Source organism: Motacilla alba, chromosome 2 (genome assembly GCF_015832195.1).
Source record: "Motacilla alba alba isolate MOTALB_02 chromosome 2, Motacilla_alba_V1.0_pri, whole genome shotgun sequence".
Classification (NCBI taxonomy): domain Eukaryota; kingdom Metazoa; phylum Chordata; class Aves; order Passeriformes; family Motacillidae; genus Motacilla; species Motacilla alba.
In genome coordinates, this window is record NC_052017.1 from 147795341 (window position 1) to 147817516 (window position 22176).

Here is a 22176-nt window from a genome sequence, read left to right on the forward strand (position 1 = left end):
CCGTGTGGGCCATTACAAGTTGAACTCGGTGTTCCTTGTGGGTCTCTTCCAGCTCAGAATTTTCTGTGTTCTGTGACCCACTGTGATTCCTTCCAACCTTACCCAGCCCGTGGTTATGTGAGTCTGTGATAATCTTTTTCAAGGAATTTACTTCAAAATGGCCATAGTGTTTGAATTCCCATCAGTCATTGTGTATATTTAATTAAACATAGGTCTCATCACAGGATCATGGCATGGGGAAGGTTGGAAGGCATTAAAGTGGGGTCATCTGGTCCAACCTCCCTGCTCAAGCAGGGTCATCCCAGAGCACAGGCACAGGATTGTATCCAGACAGTTCTGGAATATCTCCAGTGAAAGAAATTCCACATCCTCTGGTGAAACTTCCCGGGCATCAGTTCCTGCCTATTCCCCTTGTCCCATTGCTGGACACACCGAGCAGAGCCTGGTCCAAGCTCTGACTCCTCCCTGCAGACACTGACAGACAGGGATGAGGTCCCTTCTCAGACATATCTTCTCGAGACTGAACAGCCCCAGCTCCCTCAGCTTTTCCTCATAAAAGAGAGATGTTCCAGTCCCTTCATCATCTCTGCTGAACCCACTCCAGGAGCTCCATGTCTTGTACCTAGGCACCCAGAGCTGGACATTCCAGATGAAAGGCGGGAGCTAGCCTCTTCTCCCAGGCAACTGGTGACAGGGCAAGAGGAAATGGCCTCAAGCTGCACCAAGAGAGGTTCATGTTGGACATCAGGAAGAATTTTTTCATGGAAAGGGTTGTCAAGCATTGGAACAGGCTGCCCAGGGAAGTGGTAGAGTCACCATCCCTGGAGATGTTCAAGAAATGATGACATGGCACTCTGTGCTGTGGTTTAGTTGACATGGTTGTGTTTGCTCAAAGGTTGGGTTCGATGATTTTGGAGGTCTCTTCCAACCCTAATGATTCTGTGATTCTGGGAAAGAGCCATTTTAAATGTCTCTATTAATCTTTCCCTTATCTCTCATGGCAGCTGAACTCAGTTTTCGCTTTCCTGCCTGCCCCAGGCAGCTGGAGCTTGAGCAGATCCCAGATTTCCACCTCTGGAAGTTACTGTGTGTCTGGAAACTGGAGGCAGGACCACAGAATCATCAAATATCCTGAGTTGGATGGGACTCACAAGGACCATCAAATCCAGCTCCTGGACTGCATCTAACAAGGGTTGATAGAGAACTACTCAATATCATCAATGGTATTTGGAATGTGAATTTCACTGATAAAATCTGAACAGTTTACTTCAGGGTAAGACAAGTCCCACTCTTAAACTTACCTACATTTATTAGTTTACCAGGCACCATAAGGAAACTCAAGGGGGACGTAGAACAAGTAAAGACCTAGATTGTAAATGCAGTTTTACAGGTGAATCCCACCTGAAATGTCCTAAACACCTCCAGGAGCCAATCCATTAGGTGAGCTCTGAGCATGATACGAATGCACTGAGCACCATATAAAAATGATTCCTAGAAACTCTCTTTTAAACAGCAGTCCAGTATTCCCATCCATCTTGTGCAGAAATGCTGGGACATAACCAGCAGGCTGTTGGACATCCTGGAGACAGAATACCACAACCACTTTCTACTGACTCTGGATCACTATGCAGAAATTAAGGAAGGAAGGACACGGGGAAGAATGATTTCAGTTATTTTATAATTATTGGTCTTGGGATCACTATTGGTGCTCTTGCCAGAAAGGGCAGAAAAGTGCTAATTAAAATTACTGGTGCCAGAAAGTTGGGAGACATCGATAAAGATGATGTTCATGGTAACACACAGGAAATATCAGATGCTCCTGAGGGCTGGAATGGTAGAAATGGAAGGAAATGACTGAGAGAAATAGGAGCATGTGTTCTGATTAATATACAGAGAAGGGGTGGTATGAATACTGGAAACAGAAAATGAAAGGGAAAATGGAGCTTCATAAATTTTTATGATACAGTTATTAACAACAGCAGGGAATTGCACTAAATGACCCTTCCCAGAATTTGATCCCAATTACTGATCATTTCTCCTCTGTCCCTGCTTTCACCCAAAGATGTCAGAGTGCTGTAGCCTCTGAGCAAACTTGTGAAGAAGATAGTTATCCCCATTTTTCACACTGAAAACCTGAAACAGTACTTGAGTTTCCAAAAACACAAATAATTCACTGGATGAACAGGCCTAAAAGCAAACAGCTCCTCTCCAGGGCTGTACCCTGTGCATTCAGGACAGCAGCAATGCCTACTTTCTGTCATGCATTGGATGTCCAATTGATTTCATATAAAGGTTTAATAAACATTCTTCATTTAGGCATTTTTTCAAATGTCCTTGCTTTAATAAACAGTCATTATTCCTCTATTTTTAGAACTTTATGCTCTGCAGATTCTCTGAACAACATCAGTGTACCAGTTCTCTCCAATTTACAGGTGGAAAAACTATTAAAGAGTTATTTAGGTGATTTATGGAGGAAAGAGAATAAATCCAGAGCAGTGGTAGAACTGTGAATCTGATTCTTACATTCTGTTCTATCTTCTAATAGTTTCACTTTTTCATATGGAAAAAAAAAAAAAAAGATGTTGTCTGAAGTCCCTGGGATATTTCCCATTGGTTCTAATGGGATGAAGGCAAGCCAAAAATAATCTATCAAACTGTTGGTTTGCAGTAAATCTTGAACTTTCTGTTTCAGGTCCTGGTGACATGTTTTTTGTTGGTTTCTTGTTGCTTTTCTTCATCAGAAAAAGCAGAAGTCTTCAGCAACGTACTGACTTTGATAAAAATGTGTGAGGGAACCTCCCTTGTGTTACAGAATCCAGGTTTTAGTCAAATGTAGAGAAAGCTCCATAAAAGCTGATGATTTGAGCTCTCAGCTGGGAGAGGGGAGCTGTGGTGATGTCCAGTGAAAAGTTTTTTCATTATCCAAACCGATAATCTCAGCAGAAACTCGTGAGGCACGAGCAGGTTATAGTCCGGGTTTCTGTCAGCGCTACAAGGCACCCACAAACAAATCTCTGCCATCCTTCCTTCCTTCCTTCCTTCCGCCACTTCCTTCCTTCCTTCCTTCCTTCCTTCCTTCCTTCCTTCCTTCCTTCCTTCCGCCACTTCCTTCCTTCCTTCCTTCCTTCCTTCCTTCCTTCCTTCCTTCCTTCCTTCCTTCCGCCACTTCCTTCCTTCCTTCCTTCCTTCTTCCTTCCTTCCTTCCTTCCTTCCTTCCTTCCTTCCTTCCTTCCTTCCTTCCTTCCTTCCTTCCTTCCTTCCTTCCTTCCTTCCTTCCTTCCTTCCTTCCTTCCTTCCTTCCGCCACTTCCTTCCTTCCGCCACTTCCTTCCTTCCGCCACTTCCTTCCTTCCGCCACTTCCTTCCTTCCGCCACTTCCTTCCTTCCTTCCTTCCGCCACTTCCTTCCGCCACTTCCTTCCGCCACTTCCTTCCGCCACTTCCGCCACTTCCTTCCTTCCGCCACTTCCTTCCTTCCTTCCTTCCTTCCTTCCTTCCTTCCTTCCTTCCTTCCTTCCTTCCTTCCTTCCTTCCTTCCTTCCTTCCTTCCTTCCTTCCTTCCTTCCTTCCTTCCTTCCTTCCTTCCTTCCTTCCTTCCTTCCTTCCTTCCTTCCTTCCTTCCTTCCTTCCTTCCTTCCTTCCTTCCTTCCTTCCTTCCTTCCGCCACTTCCTTCCGCCACTTCCTTCCGCCACTTCCTTCCGCCACTTCCTTCCTTCCTTCCGCCACTTCCTTCCTTCCTTCCTTCCGCCACTTCCTTCCTTCCGCCACTTCCTTCCTTCCTTCCTTCCGCCACTTCCTTCCTTCCGCCACTTCCTTCCTTCCGCCACTTCCTTCCTTCCTTCCGCCACTTCCTTCCGCCACTTCCTTCCTTCCTTCCTTCCTTCCTTCCTTCCTTCCTTCCTTCCTTCCTTCCTTCCTTCCTTCCTTCCTTCCTTCCGCCACTTCCGCCACTTCCGCCACTTCCGCCACTTCCGCCACTTCCTTCCGCCACTTCCTTCCGCCACTTCCTTCCGCCACTTCCTTCCGCCACTTCCTTCCTTCCTTCCTTCCTTCCTTCCTTCCTTCCTTCCTTCCTTCCTTCCTTCCTTCCTTCCTTCCTTCCTTCCTTCCTTCCTTCCTTCCTTCCTTCCTTCCTTCCTTCCTTCCTTCCTTCCGCCACTTCCTTCCGCCACTTCCTTCCGCCACTTCCTTCCGCCACTTCCTTCCTTCCTTCCTCCACTTCCTTCCGCCACTTCCTTCCGCCACTTCCTTCCTTCCTTCCTCCCTCCCTCCCTCCCTCCCTCCAAATCACTGTCTGATTACCCCGATTTTTCTCAATTAAGTGAGGGAGAGCCCTGGTAATTAGCCCAAATCTTTACTCAGCTAAACTTTTATAAGTTGTGATTTGCTCCTTTGTCTTCTAAGATCCTTGTTTTCTTCTGATTCTTGAGAACTTGTGTAGAAATGTAAAATTATTTTCAGATCTGCTCTGTCTACACAGAGGTTGTTGGTAGGTGGAAAAGGCAACTGTCCCCTATAATTTCTTATGGAATGATTAATACGGAGGGAAGACATTTAGTTTAATACTGCTGGTATTATTTGAGCAGTCCATGCCATTACCTCATTTAATTTACAGGGCTTATTAAACCTGGTATAAACAAAAAGGTAGGAAATTTCATTATAGTGTGGCATGTACTGTCTTTCCTTCTATTAAGTGACAGAGCTGGGGGTAATGGCTCTGAAGAGGAGGAGTTCTTTCCGGTGTTTAGGAGCAGAGCTGCAGCCAGGCATCCTCCACTTTTCTGCAGGATGGTAAATATTCATTAAAGGAACCAGAACGAGCAGGTAGCTCTGAACTGCAGGGTATTTCAAGCTGTGCTGATGAAATAGGGATTTGGGGAAAAAAGATAAGAGAAAAATGGCAAGATGCTAAATATTTCACATAATACACAGTAACATCCTTTATTGTAAGAGGATTTTTTAAAATCACCTAAATCAACCTCAGATGAAGAAGTCAATGCAAGTCCTGCATATGTAAGGAGTCTACATAGTACTCTGGCATTGGTGAAGGAAAAGTACATAGTAGATACATTAAAGGCACCAAAATATGAATGTTTATACATCTCTGCTTCTTTTTGGATTAAAAAAAAAGATCATTATATCAGCATTTCTGGGCAGTGCCTCGAGTAGGAGCTGAATGGAAAGTCACCAGTGGGGTTTTTCTAATTTTTTAAACAAAACAAAACACAAAGAAATTCTTAAGAAAAGCTCCAAGGGAAACTGACAAACCCAAATAAGATCAGGAAGGAAATTTCAGGTAAAAAATCTGGTGTGAAAAAAACAAATCAGCAGCTGGGGGACCCACTTGATGAGTTGCTGTTATTAACTGAGACCTCCAAAGCAAATGTTAATGTGTTAATTAGAGGCAGGGTAATAACCTCCTAGATTTCCCAGTGGGAAACAAAACAAAACAAAAACAAGACAATTTCTGTTCTGGATTTAACTGGCTGAAACCAAACATGGCATGAAGGGAACTCTCCCAGTACTGAGTCTGCATTTTCTGATCTGGGTTTGCAGCATCACTGCCCCAGTGGTACTGTATAACACTTACCTGACCCTGCAGCACGACCAGGTGCAGTCATGGGACACAGGAATTCATTTATCTTTCTAGAAAATCAAACAAAATCTCTCTCCTGACTGGTAGGAGAAAAAAAAAATAAGATCAAATCCTTTGATTCTAGAAAGGGCAAAGTCCCACATTGGCTTAGTGAGACTGCTTCCAAGGAAGGAGTGAAGTCAGGAGCCTCTCAGGTGGAGCCCTCGTGCAATAACAAGGGAAGTTAAATTCATGATCTATCCTGAAGGGCTGAACTTCCCATCACAGAGTCTTGTCTTTGCATTTTTTTGGCTTCCAAGACTGAAGTCAACTTCTTGGGTTTTTTTTTCCTCTCCCAACCAAGCCTCAGGCAAACTTGGTGCTGAGCCAAATCAAACCATGTATTTTAAAATTGCATTCTCTTGAGACCCAGAAGCACGAAGGAATGGAGGTCTTAAGGATATTTAGAAACATGTGAATGCTTTGACTCATATTCTGCTGTTTTCTATAATTTTGCTGCCTCAAGCTGTGGTGCCCACTGTTCCCAGGAAGGCTCAGGAGGGAAGGAGGGTGGGTGTTCAGCACTGTGCCCAGTCCGTGGAGCACACTCCTGGGACAGCCAGGATTGGAGCCCCAGGGCTTACATTCCAGGATTGCACTTGGTTGCTTTCCCAGTAAAGACACAGCCTTTCAGCTCCTTCAGTTCTGAGCCAACCCCAGATCCTTTTATTTTCACTTATTCAAACTGCTATCAAAAAAAATCTCTTTTTAAAAAATGTATTTTGTCCTTATGCAGTCCTGGTTCTTTGTCATTAAAACATCGAGTCAATTTTTTTGCAGGAGCTGTGACAGTTGCATCATACTCTGTCAAATCCCTCCCCAAATCCCTCCAGCTGCTCTGGAAGCTTACACTTTTCCTAGAGCCCCTTGATGTGTAAAATGTGTGCTATGTTTTGATCAAAGGGGTTCTTGTACTTAATGCAAATTTCAGCACACATACAGCAGTTGGATGGGAGTGTGTGGATCCAATCCTTCCATCTCCACTGGGCCCCTAGGACATCAATCCAGCAAGGAGAGCAGGGATGGCTGGTGCAGAACACTTCTGCTTCTTTATTTTTAAGTCTGTGTTAAGCTTGCTCCGTATATGATAATTTTAGCTAATATTCTGAATGCCCATCAGCTAAAAGGTTACAATGACCACATCTGAGAAAACTTGTCTTTTTTTCTCTCATATTTTTTTCTGATATCTGAGCAAACAACATAATGAAAGATATTTCTCCGATTCTCTTGGACACTTCAAATGATATTTTAGATACCAGAGAATTGTTTTCTGAAAATGAGTTTTCAAACACAGACCTAGGTACATTAAGTAGAGAGACTGTTTTCTGTGGCCATTAGTGGTCATTGCTGATCAACCTCACACTTACTGAATGATTTTGAAGGTATGTGAATATTGGTCCTTGTCGGAACCCAGGACATCCCTCTGGGTGCCCTGGATGGCCAGAGCCGCTGGCAGGGGGCTCTGAGACCCTGGCATGCAGCCAAAGACACACGTGGGGTTTTGATCTTAGCCCATGGAGCAAATTACCAACTCTGTATGAAGAATTACAAGCCACACACACAAGTTTAGCTATTGTAGTAGAAGTAGTCACAAAGTGAAAGGAAGGATTTTTGAGTGCTGTACAGGGGGGTTTAAGCCTTGTACGCAGGGGTCCAAGTTTTGTACATGGGGGTCAGGGGTTCTAAGATGGAGGGATTTGGGTGTGCCCTGTCCTCCTTCTTTCTCCTTCCTAGCCTCCATGTCTTTGGTGATGTTGGCACTCACAGATTGGATTAGAGTAGAAAGTCACCATTCAATATAGATAGTAGGCATTGGAGAAAGAGTATAAACATGTAACACGTAATATATGATATAAAAGATGGCACCAGCCCCCTGGGAGGGCAGTGTGCCTTTGTCTGAGCTGCTGAACGGGCCACAGCAGTTCAGGAAAAGAATCTTTTAGATAAACAACAATAAACAACCTTGAGACTGGACAACAGAGGACTACTGAGTCTTTCTTTGAAGGCACGGGTTGGATGAGAGACTTTTCCATCTTTCGGGGTCACCCCAATCCGGGGCTGAAACCCCACAGATCCTTACAACGTTTTCTTTATTTTCCAGTCTCTGTCTGTTCATCTGTGCCACCTACAAATTTCTTTGTCAGTTTGAAGCCAATCCCTCTCGTTCCTCCTAGTACATACCCTTGAAAAAAGTCCCTCTCCAGCTCTCAGGGGGTGAGTGTCCCTGTCCTCTATCCTGTTTCAGAGAAAATCCTCCTGCATTACATTTCCCTCTTGGTAAAAAGAGTTACCCTAAGTTATAGGTGAGATGCTGCTGACCTGTGTGAGTTCATTTTACAATGGTTGCATAGAGTCCCTGCTGTCCACATGAAATCATTACTTGGGAACCACTGAAACAGCGACCTCATAAATTTAAGTCAGCCAGGACGAAGAAAGATTTCTCTCATTCCTCTGATTTGTTCATCCTGTGCTGCTTTGACAGCTGGAATAAAAATGGAATAAAAGAGCACAGTAATTTTCTTGAGCTCTTTAGTTGCCTAATTAAAATTTGATCATTTATTCTCATTTAGAATTCTGTAGAAAAAGGATATTGCTCTTGCAGTAAAACAAAGTTTTTCAAGAGAGTCTCTGGATCAGATAAAGTATGGAGCTAAAAACCATATCAGGTGTGTTTAGAAGACATTTCTTTTCCATGTTACACACAGTTCTGCCCTGGGTCTCTCAGTACAGGCACAACAATTTTCCGAGGTGTTCTGTGAGGTGCCTTTGTGTCTGACTGCCTCAACATCTCACCTGAGTTTGTTTATTTTGTAGGAAGAATATTGCACACCAAAAAAAGGTGAGAGACAAGGGACCTGCAGGATCATCTCATCCTGCCAGGTGCATTTCAGCTTGCACTGAAATTTTGCTCTTTGGGGCAATCTGACATTCTTGCATTGACATCCCCATTAGGCATAGAAAAGTGAATTGATAGCAGGTGTATCTTCTACAATACAGCTTTTAATCAGAATTTGTTCCTGAAATGTTTCTCTGCCTCTGTTCTTGAAACGTTACCCTCTTTCTTTAGAAACATCACAATATTAACTTTTTCTTTTTTACACATCACAATATTAACTTTGTGAGAGTATTACTTCTCAGCATAACAGATATACAGGATTTTCACTGTCACATTGTTTACAAGTCAGAACCAGCAGTGCAGTGTTAGGTCTTTTTATCTGCTCTGAACTTCATGTAGTTTTTAATGTCAGTGTTTTGATGCCTCAGGTTCTAGTCCATAAAACTGGCATAGCAATGTGATCCTATGGGAAGATACCAGGGGTTACAATTAGGAGAGGTTCAGAAAAGAGGTTGAAGTTGCTGAACACTGAAAACAAAGTGTGCAAGCCAGATTTTTTTCCTCTTTCTTCCTACAGTTGTTGTTTTCCCAACCCTCTTATCTATATCTTGACAAAAACCCTCCTACAGTTTCAGTGAGGGACTGGAGCTGTGTGTAACAGAGAAGCAGAGATTTCCTTACTGTTTTGTTTTGATGTTGCCAGATCAGCTCCTGCGTCAGACTGTTTTAAAAATCTGTTTATGTTGAGTTAGCTACAGGCTGAGCTGCTTTGTTTATTTACCAAGCAGGTGCAGCAAGTGTGGAGATTTTTTCATGCTCCTGTTAAGTGTTGTCTTACACTATGATTTAAATCAGATCAATGTGACCAAAATGTAATAAAGAGAAGTAGTAAATATGTTAAAAAATATGTATAAATATGTCATAAAAAATCCTGTTAAGACATTTGGAAGATTTCATGCTTGAAATACAAATTCTTGTCCCTAGATGTACACATTCATAGAACCATGGAATCATGGAATGGTTTGGGTTGGAAGAGACCTTCAAGATCATCCAGTTCCAACTCCTCTCCTGTGGGCAGGGACACCTTCCACTCTCCCAGGTTGCTCCAAGCCCCATCTAACCTGGCCTTGAACACTTCCAGGGACGAGGCATCCACAGGCAACCTCTGCCAGGGCCTCACTACTCTCTGAGTGAAGAATTTCTTCCTAAAGTCCAATCTAAACCTGCTCTCTTTCAATTTAAAACCATTCATGGTATAAATTAGTACTCCTCTTTTGCAAAAATTAATGAATAAAAATGCTTACTGATTTTCCAGTTGTTGTTGCTATTTTCATCACAATTCACTCTTACTATTGGATTTCTCTTTGTGAATTGAAAAGTTTTAAAGCAATTATTTATGTTTATCTTAGGTAACTTTATCCCAAAAGAAGTCTAACTAATTTTGTGCAGAGGGTGGTTCTCTTACACAAGTTCCTTTAAAGTGGTACCTGAGAGATTTACCACTGAGCTATTTGAAAGCAGTGTGGTTGTGGAAAGGTGAAAAAAAGTGAATTTTACAGACATGAAGTTTGGCGGTGGAGCTTCTGGAATTTCAAGTTTATCTGTAATTTCCCTGCAGTGCAGACTACACCCTTTCTCTAGGGTTGGAGAAGAGTTGCAGCAGTTTTATTTACGTCCAGTAGAAATTAGGAGAAAATCCTCAGCATTTGTTCTTCTGTGGATAGATCCAGTCTCTGCCCCTCTTCAGTCAGTCTCTGCCTGAGAAATACTTCACAGGAAACAAAAATGGAAAAGAGCAAATTCAATAGAAATAGAAGTGTTATTTTTAAGCTACTGTGCTGAACAATGTCCCCTCAGAAAAATAACACAAATGTATAACTATTGACCACAAAAAATGAGGAATTTAGGCTTCTGTTGTCTTTCTTCTGCTGCAGCTGTAGCATGAATTATTAGAATTACCGGAAAGTCACCTGTGGAATATCTGACATCCTTAAATACAGGCTTGATGATGTTTATTTTTAAGCACACGGAGCAACAATCCTTCATTATTTTGCCTTTTCTCTCTGAATTTAAGTATTTGTCTTGAATTTCAAGAGACAACTTGATACATTCATGCATGAGCTAAAATAAACTGCAGTGAGCCCACAGAGGAAGAGATTCTATAGGAGAATGGCTTTTACTCTGTTAGACTGGCCAAATATTTGCAGCTTTGCAATGACTCATCCATTTTCCTCTCTTCTTCAGCAGAATTTTGGAAGAAAAGACTAAGGAAGGAGCTAATGATACTCCTAGAGGAAAAGAGGATCAAATCCTTTTTTTTGGTGCTTAATTTTATCTGAACCAAATCCTTTGTTGCCGTTGTGTGGCCACAGAAATGAGCAGAGTTCATCCCAACTGAGGAACAAGCCTTTAATCTTTTGCTTTTATTGATATTCATTATTTATTTTACAATAAATGCTATGATTTAACATCCATTAATTATTTTTATTCAAGGAAATACTCGGATTGGGGATGTATCCTGATAAAAATTTAGCAGCACATAGATTGGGTCATCCTGAATGTTAGGACTAAAGGGAAGCTCATAAATCATCAGTGCAGTGTCCTGCTGCCACCAACCACCTCATGGCATGAGCCTGATCCTGAATTGGAATTCAAACATAAACCAGTCTGTCTGTGGTGCTGTGTTTGTCTTTTCCCTCGGGTTAAACAGTTCTTTCTTCCCCTTCTCTTCTTTTCTCCTGTTCCTGCCCTCCTTGGATAGGGCCGGGGTCATTCGCCGTGGCAGATACATTTTGCACCCTTGGGATTCTCAGGCCTGCAGTTTCCTAATGGCACAGTCCTTTGGGACAGAGTTTGGAAATGTTAAATCCTCAAAAAGGAATAATCAATTAAAGTGATCTCATTTCTGGCTTTTCACTCCAGCCCTGTGCACTGTGACAATGTCAATAAAGATGCTTGAGGGACTGGGTTGGGAAGGGGGCTATGGAGCCTGTCTGGCAAAAAAACCATATTGGTTTCTCAACCTTATATGATTGTTAAATATAATTACAAATTGGAAGGTAAGTACCCACAAGTGTGCATATCAGTTGTGTAAACCAGAAGGGAGGAGAAAACCCTTAGGTTTACTTCCATATATTTAGTTTTTATCTTACTCATGGTTAAAGGGATGAACTGTTTTCTAACAAAATTAAGGAATACACACAGAATCATAGATTCATGGAATGCCTTGGTTTAGAAGGGACCTTCAAGATCATCCAGATCCAAATCCCCCTGCCAGGGGCAGGGACAGCCTGCATTAAACCAGGTTGCTCAAAGTCCCATCTAATCTGGCCTTGAACATTTCCAGGGCTGGGGCAGCCACAGCTTCTCTGTGCAACCTGTTCTGCTGTCTCAACACTCTCACAGTAAAGAATTTCTTCCTAATAGCCAATCTAAACCTGCCCTCTTTCAGTCTGAAGCTATTCCTCCTTGTCCTGCCACTCTGTGCACTTGTAAATAATCTCTCTCCATCTTTCCAGCAGGCTCCTTCCTGTGCTGGAAGGCCAGAATTAGGCCATCCCTAAGTCTTCTCCAGGCTGAACAATCCCAGTTCTCTCAGCCTTTCCTCACAGCAGAGCTGCTCCATCCCTCTGATCATCTCTGTGGCCTCCTCTGGACTGGCTCCAACAGCTCCATGTCCATCCTGTGCTGGGCTCCAGGGCTGGAGGCAGCTCTGCAGGTGGGATCTGAGCAGAGCAGCGCAGAGGGGCAGCAGAATCCCCTCTCTCATTCAGGCCATGCTGCTTTTGATGCAGCCCAGGACATGATTTGCTTTCTGGTTTATATTCACATTCCTGATCCCTTTCTTCATGCCTAAAAGAAAAATCCACAGTCAGACCTTTGTGTCCAGAATGTACCAAGGACAATTGCACGCAGGCAATGGAGGCAGTGAGAGTCATTTCCAGAAAGACTTTTTCAGTGCTTCTACCTGCATGTTTCAATAACACCTGCACCACTGTGATGTGTCATCTGAAGAGCTCAAAGCACATTATAGGTTCAGGTTGAGCTAATGGGTAGCAGTCACTGAAAGAAGGAAGGATTCCCATCTGCAGGCACATCAGGAGGTACCTGAATGGATTAAATGCCTCGCTCAAGGTCAGACAAAGAGTTGGTGGCAAAACTGAAGAACACTGAGAGGTGAATTAATATGTCCTGATGGCAGCCAGCTGCCTTCCTGCAGCTGTGCTCAGAACATTGATCTGATTCTTGTGGATACGAGGGAAATTCTCTGGACAAAGGATCTCACATAAAATCAAACCATTTATCAGCCCTTGAGAGGAGCAAACTGTGAAGTGTTGGGCTGTCACCTCTGTAATGCAGGCAGCAATTGCTGGGCACTAAAGTGGTCATGTTTTCCCTCTCCCTCCTTGATGCATGTTTCCATAAAGCCTTGGTCCTGTGGAAAAACTGTTTGCCAGACTTGTAGCTCAGAAAGCACATATTCTGGTCACAGAGTGCCTCAGCCTGCAAACCCTTCACTGCTCATGCTCTTTTAAAACGCAGTATTCAAGGACTTTGCATTTTGACTTGCAAGTCATGTTTCTGGAAGCAGAAGCACCTAAATTATAACTCAGTCCCCAAAGGCCTGAAAAGAAATGCACAGCTTCAATTCTCACAGCACAAGCGGTGCAAGAGGTGGCTCCAGAGGTAACCTACAAACTTGGCAAACTAAGGGTAAATTAAAAACCACTGAGTTAAAAAACTTCAGACAATGTTCTTAAGATAGGCTTTAACATTTGAACAACCCTGTATTGATCAGGTGGTTGTTCATTGTAGGTCCCCTCCAACTGAAGTATCCTATTCTATTCTATTAAAAATTTAAAAAAAAAAGCCCAAGGTGTGGATACATTACAGAATAGAAAATATTATAGAATATAGAATATTATAGATATTATAGAATAAATATATAGAATATAGAATATTGTAGATATTATAGAATAAATCCATACTCTTTTCCACCATCCATCTATTCCCACTGGAGTTGTACAGTAGCAGTAAAGGGAGAGTAAAAACCTCAGCAAGGTGCTGTGCACATCTCTGATTCTCCCAGCACTACCTCAGCTGGTGGCATTCAAAGGAGATAACAAAACAAATCACAGCTTCCTTCCCAGGTGGGTAAATATTAAAATAACTGCAGGAAGGGGTGAGCAGTAATTCGCTGCCCACAGCTCAAGCAGAGATACCCCAATCTCCTCTAGCTCCAGGTGAGTCTTCGTGGCAGAGCCAACAAACCCATGAGGTCACATAGGGGAATGTATCAAAATTAATAAATCAAGTCTGGTGAATATTTCAGAGAGTGAAAATTTATTTCCCCTTGGCTGATCCTTGCTTTTATGTCATCTTGAAGTGCCTTTTTTCCCTTATCCTTTCTTACAGAAGACCACAAGTACCTTTGTCTCCCCTGCAGGGACCTGAACATATTAAAAGGTCACTGCTGGATCAAAACGAATATGCTTTTAAAAAGAAGCATTTCCCTCAGTTCCCAATCATGCCACAGTAAAGCTGTAATAAAAACCATGCACGGTTTACCTGCATGATTTTTATCATTTATCAGAGCATATTGAAAGCCAGAGTCATTCTTCTTCCACCAGTCACTTGTTCTTGCTAGTTTTACACTCACTGAAGCAGTAATAGTGCCAGAGCTTGCAAGGAAATATTTAAACACTAATTAACTTGTTAATTCTGTGTGTGGGCAGGCCCCTTCTTCCCTCTGGAGCACAAGTGATTTTTGAGGTATTTGTTTGGGATTTCAGGGTGTTTGCATATTGTGTATGGCTCCCTGTGTATGTGCTGGTATGTGTGTGGGATGCCTCTGGCTGGGTTTGCCTGCAGCTGAGCCTGCACCACATTCCCCTTGGAACAGGCAAGTGTTCCAATATAAAAGTTTGAAACCCCCCCCAGTCCTCTCCTATTTTATTTCAGCCCCTAGATAAAAGGCAGCAGATCACATGGTTCTTCCATGGAGCTGTGTTATGGTGGCACAATAAAAGTGTGTCCCTGTGGGCTGTGGGGTGCTTGGGGAGATCAGTTTTCAGCATCTGTCCAACAGCAGTTCAGCCTGGAGCAGTCATGCACTGCAGAGATTTTCCTGTTCGATTTTTCCAATAAAAGCATGGTGCTGCTAACACCAATCTGATCTTCTCTGGGAGGTGGTTAAGCATGTGGCTAGAATTTGTATGAACGGTGAATAAATGTGCTTGTGTTTCCATGCTCCCTTCCCATCCTGCTGCCTCTTTGAAAGTCCTGGTCTAGTAGAAGGTGCCCTTGTCCATGGCAGAGGGTTGGAACTGGATGATTTTGAAGGTCCCTTCCAACCCAAACCATTTCATGATTCTGTAAGTCACCTCTGCTATGGCACATCAGAAATGGCTGGGAGAGCAATATTGAGACTCTGCACTGAACCTGCAAAGAAAATACATCCAGGCTGTGTGTTTCCCTGTGTTGCATGAGAAACCTTGCCAGAAAGTAAGTTCTTAATGCAAAATTCAGCCCTCAAAGCATTAAAAAATGTTGGTATTGTGAAAGCTTTTAAAAATGTTTTGAGCAACTGTGGCAATGGCTGTGTCTCAGTAATCCAGTTTATCATGTGGCCCTTCTTGTCCCAAAGCTGCCTGGACAGAACGGGGTGGGACACACCTTGTGCACACCCATTTGTAGTAGTTTCTTCTCGCCATTAAAGACCAAGGCACTTCCAGGGGGAAAAACAGCCCATGGTTTGTAGCCAGAAATCATGGAGGAGCCAGGGACACTCATGCACAGTTCAGGTGGAATTGCTCTCACTGAACTTTAGGTGGAATAGTTTTATTTCTTATTATTGGGGAAAGGACTTTAGATGCTTTAGGGACAAGAAGGCTTTAGGGACATGGGAGGCACATGTGGTGCAAAGAGCTGAAGCTGGGAGAGGTAAGTCCCATCCTTTGGGAATAAACCCCATTTCCAGCCCCAAGGAATGCTGAGGTAGCACTGAAGGACTTGTTGCTTCATGCCTGCCTGACAAGAGACTGGAGGCACGTGAAAATAGCTCAAAGCAGTCCAGCTGCTGTTATCTCCTTCAAGTATCCCCCAGAGCAAGAGCAAGGTGCTGCACGCAGCCGCCCGCTCTGCTCCTGCAGCCTCCTACAGACACTCACCCAGATGTTTCAAGGTACAGATGTGCCCTTTGCAGGGGAGAAAACACCCACCCAGGGTTTTAAAATCAGTTTTTCCTTTGATTTGCTTCCTTCTGGGGGATTTGTCATAACACTTCCAAAAGAACCACGTATGTAACATGGGTAAAGCCAAGCATTAACCTTAAATGATTTTTCTCCTCATTATATTGCCCTTAATAGTGCCCAGTTACATTCCCCATGTACTGAGAGCAGGAATTACCCAGTAAATGTCAGCAGAAGCCAATGTTTAGGCTTTTATTATCACTTGATAAACCCATGTAAACCCCATTAAGGCTGAGAGGAGTTCTATGTGTGTATCAGGGGGAAAAGGGACCATTCGCTCTCGAGTGCATGTAACTAATTAAAAATTTAAGAGCATATAGTACATAATTGTATTTGACTGTAGGTTAATGCTCCTCAATGAAAAAGGCAGATGAACTGAAAGGCAGATGAAATGCTTGTACAGAACAAGAATCCCTGGCTGCCTCTGTGCAGTGAGCCTGTGTGCTCTCTGTCAATGGCCCCAGTATTCCCTGCTCAGGCTGGCTCCAGGGTTGGGGGCTGATGGAAATGGGCAAATCCCTGGCTGTGACCTTGGTCAGGGTCTGCTGGGCAGGAAACAGTGCAGGGAAAGACAGGACAAACCTTGGCACCTCTGAGCCAGTTTCACATCCTCTGCTGAGCTGGTTTGTGGTGTGGTTTTACTCCCCAGGGCAAGCAGCACCAATGTCCTACTCCCACCTTTCACCACACAACAGCCTCTCACAGACATCAGAGAAGGTTTAAGGCAGCTGCTCTCCTGGGAAGATCCCAGTGGCAGCAGAGCCTGAATTCCTGTTGATATCAGCCTCCAGAGCAGTTCCAGAAGTGTGTGCCTGCAGGAAGGGTGTCACCTCCCTAAGAGCACAAAGCCATCAGTCACTGGAATGGTCCAGATAGGATGCTCACGGGGGCCTAACCTGGAACAGAAAACACAAATCCATTCCTTCTGCTTCCCATGTAATTGTGTTTCAATACACAAGACTGGTGTGGAGCTGTGTTAGAGTTAACATAACTGTTAAATACACAGTCATCTTCGACAAAGACACAGATAATTGAAATTACATAAAAATGTGGCTGTCCCTGCCCAAACAAAGGCATGTGCAGGAGACATGGATGGAAAACAGCTTCCATGGAGCTGAAAAAGATGTCCCAGACTCTGGCACAAAGATGGTAAACACAGTCCCAAGGAAAAGGACCTAGAATTAAATTTTTTTATTGATTCTTCTTCAGCTATCAAGGAAAAAAAAAATCTCCTGAGTTTTTGTAAATAAAGAGAATAGGACCAAAGAAATACCCAGCTCTGCTACAGGTTTGACATCAGCCTAGGAAAAAGGGAATTAAAACATCGTATTTCAGTTAATGTACATTTCTGACAATCATTACATTTTACAGCAAAATCCATGGGCAAGGGCACAGTCACACTTTTTAACGTGACTATCAGCTTATTCCCATTTCCTTACAATCCTTCTATGGTTTCAGAAAGCCCCAGCAACAAAAAACCCAACCTTTAAAGTTCTGTCATGTGATTTACACCCCTACAGCCACTGCTGGTTTAAATTTCACATCTATTCTGGAAGTGAAAGTTGAGCTGATCTTTTTTTTTTTTTTTTCTCTCTTTTATGATAAAAGAGCAGCCACTGAATTAATAGCAGGTCAGTATGAGATATATTAGAGTGTGGTTTGGCATTTCTGCTGAGAAGCTCCTGTCATCTCCACCACCACCCACAGACACCATAGCAACCACACTGCAGAGGGGCTCGAGCGCACACACTCCAACGTGCCGCTACATGAATGCACTTCTTGTTTTGCCATTGTGATGCTGAATTCATTTCAGCTGCAGTTGCTCCTCCCTGGAAAGCTTCGTTTTCCCGCTGAAGACAAAATAAACAAACAGCTCAAATTTTGCCCTTTTGGAATGTAGCAGTTGTGTAGGATTCAGCTGAGTGGGCAATTAAGGAAAAAGTCCTCAAATTATATCTTGCACTTGCTCAGAAGTTTTTAGCAGTGCCATAAGAAAGTTGTCTTTACAGTCAGCACCAGGTTCAACTAGAAGAAGCAACAATTTCTTGAGAAGTTACCACAGAACAATACTTGTTTATTCACCAGTGTATGAATATTTAAGTAGTTCATGCAATTATTCTGAAGTATAACAGCCTGAGTTTCAGCAGAGCTGGTAAAGCTTGTGCAAGTCAGTAATTTGCTGCAATTAAAAATATGCAGCTTGCAAAATACAGGAACACTGTTTTTAGCACATTCTTGTAATGTGTTAAAGACACTTTTAAAGTGTGCTAAAGCATCCAGCTTGTTCTTCAGCACGTACTTTCTTCACAGTTTGTTCTCCTATGAAAAGCTACCTCCAACGGTGTGGGCTTTTCTCAGCTACTGTTGTAATCCCACTCTGTTACACCCACTTCCAACTTCTCCATAACCCTGCATATCACTTCCAGGCATTAATTAATTATGCCGATCCTTGTAGGGTTCATTAGTCAAATATTTCACTTAAACACTGCCTTACATATTGTCCAAGCACAGCCCTAAATCCAAGAACAAATTGTTCCTGTTACGTATTCACCGTTTTTGTTATTTTCCCCTCATTGTGCTTCCAGCCATCTCCCAGCAGAGTTGAGAAGAAAACCCCCACACAAAGGGAGGGACTGCAGTGCAGGCAGGATCTGCAGCCAGATGGAGTCATCCTGATGTGAACCACCCGTCTGACCTTTGTGTAACTGTCGTGTTTGGCTACTGGCCTTTGAAGTGATGGGATAAGAGGTCTCCAAAAGGGGCAGGTAGGATGAGGGAAATAAATGCTGCTGAGATATGGGCCAGGAAAAAACTTATTTTTAATGTCTTTCTCATGTACAGTGTTCCGAAGTGTTGCTGCTGTCCAGCCTTTTCCCTTTTCTCTTGCTCAAGATGGTCGGTGCAATAATCCTTCCTGGATTTTGGGGGGAAAGGCACAGCAGTTCTCTGCCTGAGCCTGTGATCTCTGTCTTCTGGTTTAGCTTCTCTCTTGAGAGATCAGATGAGAGCTTTGGGAGTGCTTGTCCTGAGACCAGGCTGTGCCACCAGATTCACATCTCTCAAACAATGCAACATTTCTTTGGCACCAGGATCAGAACAGAGACAAAAACCACAGAATGAAAACAGAGCTGGAGGATCCCAGCCCCAAATTCTTTGGCCACATTCATGCTGAAAATCTGGTGTGCAACAGGCTCCTGGTCCCTGGCTGAACCAGCTGGGGGACCTGTCAGAGTGTGCCAGGCTTTGGTTGGAGCAGGCACCTGGACTCCTCTTTGAGAGAAAGGTCAGTGTGTCACCTGCTAGGGTGGCAGGACATGGCACCTGGTGTGGGAACTCCGAGCAAGGCTGGTGGCATGGGACATTCCTGTTAGCAAGACTAAAGACAACTGATTGTGAATTTCTCCCTGGAGGTTCTTGGATCAGTGTCCAGCCACCCTTTAGCTTTCTTTTGATGAGCTAAATGGACCAAGCTCCTTAAATCTCTCCCTGCAAGTCATCTTTCACAGACTTGTGTACATTCTTGTGCCTCTTTCTTGAACTGTCTCCAGCTTCTCAGCCTCTCACTTGCTTTGTGGATGCAAGAGCAGGGCACAATGGGTTGGCAGCAGTTTCAGGAGATGGGGAATACCCAGACAACATTATCACCCTCTTCTCCCTGGATTTCCTCTGCTTATACATACAAAGATTAGGTCAGTTCATGGACAGCTGATTACTCACCATGACTTGCTACCCTTTTTTGGTCATGACTTTCCAGTGTAGAACCACTGCAGCCCCACCAGGCAAATATCTTCTTTCTCCAATGTTGTGACTTAACTTGGTTGTACTTGCTTACCTTCTGATTGCCAATTACCCATTGGTATCAGTGACCTGGGTTCCTTCTTTTGACCATTTTCCCAGCCTTTTTCATCTGAAAAATTTGTTGATAATGATTTAAAGGGTTCTTTCCCTAAGTTGTTGATAAAATACAATAGTATAGAGCCAAGAAGTAGTCCCTATGGGATCTGTCCCAACCCACACCCACTCTAAGAAAATTTCTCTGGTTATAATAATATTTAAGACCTGAAGTTTGCCAATTCTTAATCCATTTAATGTGTTTCGCAGTGGTTTTGTATTGTTTTAGTTACTTCATCAACATTTTGTACTGTTACACGCCAAATTTCTTACAGAAGCCCAACATCAATTCCCTCATCAGCCAGACTTAAAATCTATCACAAAACTCCCCTGAGCTGCATTAGAACTGGGGTAATGGGAGACAACAGTGTTAAAATGCCCCATTTGGGTATCAGCAGCAAGGTGGGAACACCAGCACAGTGCTATAAAAGTTATCTTTGCCCCCACAGCCTTGCTCTTGGCAAGGTGAAAAGCTGCTGCAGACAGTGCTGGTGTTTCAGGCTCTCCCTTTGAGAGCTGGTTACATGATCCACTGAGCAAGGTCCTGGGAGAGAGTCTGATTTTCCAGGGCTAATGCCACCCCTTTGTAATCAGAGAACCTCTTATTTGTAATTCCTTAAATGATTTGTAAGCTGAAGATGTTAAAAAAAAATTCTGATGTGTTGGAGGTAACCTCAGCATTCCATTCAGATATGAACAAAGTGCAGCACCTCAGTGACTTCTCCAGCATTTGGAGGGCAACATGGGTGGAATGAAATTTTGAGACAGGATGTTTTTCCTCTTCCCCCAGGGTGTCTGGTGTGATTTTTATCAGGGAATTAGATTTATCAGATTGTCTTTCCTTTCTCCAACTCTAGCAGCATCTGACACGAAATGCTCCTAATGTATTTGCCCTGATAGAGAAGAAAGCAATGTGGTTTAGGTCATGGTACATACTTTAGTGACCTGTAAGTGGTATGGTCAGCACAAATTCATTCATTTCCTAAGGTGCAAAGAGAGTAATTTCAACAATTGTCCTTTTCAAAGACACTTTTTGAACCCACAGAAAGGACCTGTAGAATTTGCTCATCGGCTGCAGGGATGAAATTCATGTGTTTGCAGCAGCCTTGAATGTCTTGACTTCACATAAAGGTAGACAATGAAAAAATTATATATACACACACAAAATCAAAATTAAACAATTGTTATCTGGATTTAGATCTGAGAATGAATGGGATGCTAATGAGAAAATGTCTAGGCATCACATGGTCTCACTTCTTGGCACAAGAATGCATAATCAGGTCTTCTACACTGGCTGTACTACACTGAGGACAGACCCTAGAGATACCTTTTCAGTATTCCGTTCCTATTTATTTCTATGCATTTATTAGGATTAGATAATTTATCATTTCAATGTTTCTTAGTGTACCTAAATTCTGATTTCATGCTTGTATATGACTTAAAGTTCCAAAGACCATGAGAAAATAGGAAACACTGGCACGGGGAGCTTAACTCAGCAAGGGCAAGGCTGCTCCACTGGGAACTGGATCTGCTGCCTAAAACTGACTTGTTTGTGGTGAAGCCCAATAACACTTTCAGGTTCAGTTTGATTCCAAAGCAAGGATTTTTCAGCAGCAGCAGACAGAACAGAAACCATTACAGGGACAAAATAGGAAGGCAACATCTCTGCAGCCAGGCTTTGATTCATGCAATTCAGGGAGGCTGTGATTGCAGGACTGTGTGTCTGATCACATGCAAATCTCATTCCAACCACAGCAGCCACCCAACACAAGGTGGGTAATGGATGATCTGAGTTCTTATCACTCAGCAAACTCTTTGGGGAGGAGTTCATTCATATAAATAACAGAAAAGAAAAGGAAGGTCAGCTTGGAAGGGATGAGGAGGTGAGTTGGGAGATGGAGCAAATCCTCTCCGATGATCTTGCTACATCTGCAGCATCCAGTGGTGTTCCCGGAGGCCAGCCCCACTGAGAGCTGGAATCATGAGGCAGAGCTGCATTTTTTTTCTCCTCTCCTGATCTCCAGAAGGGATTGAAAAAAATTGTTGCTGCTGGTAATCATTAATCACTCTGAAACCAAACCTGGCCTTGCAGAACTAACTGTGCTGTCAGAGCACTGGGAAAACTAGGAGGGGGAAGAAAGTGGTCAGATGGTTTCTAGATTTCTCAAATTTGGGGGTTCCCATATTTCATTTGTGTGATTATTTTGTAGTCTCATAAACTACACTCTTGAGAAGCATTTATTTTTTGCATGACATGCATTTTTCTTTGGACAGTTACATCAAAATATTTAAATTTATTATTTCCCATTCACTTCTGAGTGGGAAATAATAAAGAAAGAATAATGGTGTCCTGCTAATCTCTCATCGGTCTGCTGATTCAGTCTGTTCCAGTTGAGAATGAATGAACCTGTGTTGTGCTACCTGAAACAGGGGTAAAATCCCAGTTGCAAAGCCTCTGTGCTCTGCTCACCACCAGCTCTGAAGCCTCTTGATCTTCACTGGGACAGACAAGAAGCTGTCTGAAAAGCAGAAAGTCCCAATATAAACTGGTGGATACAAACTAAA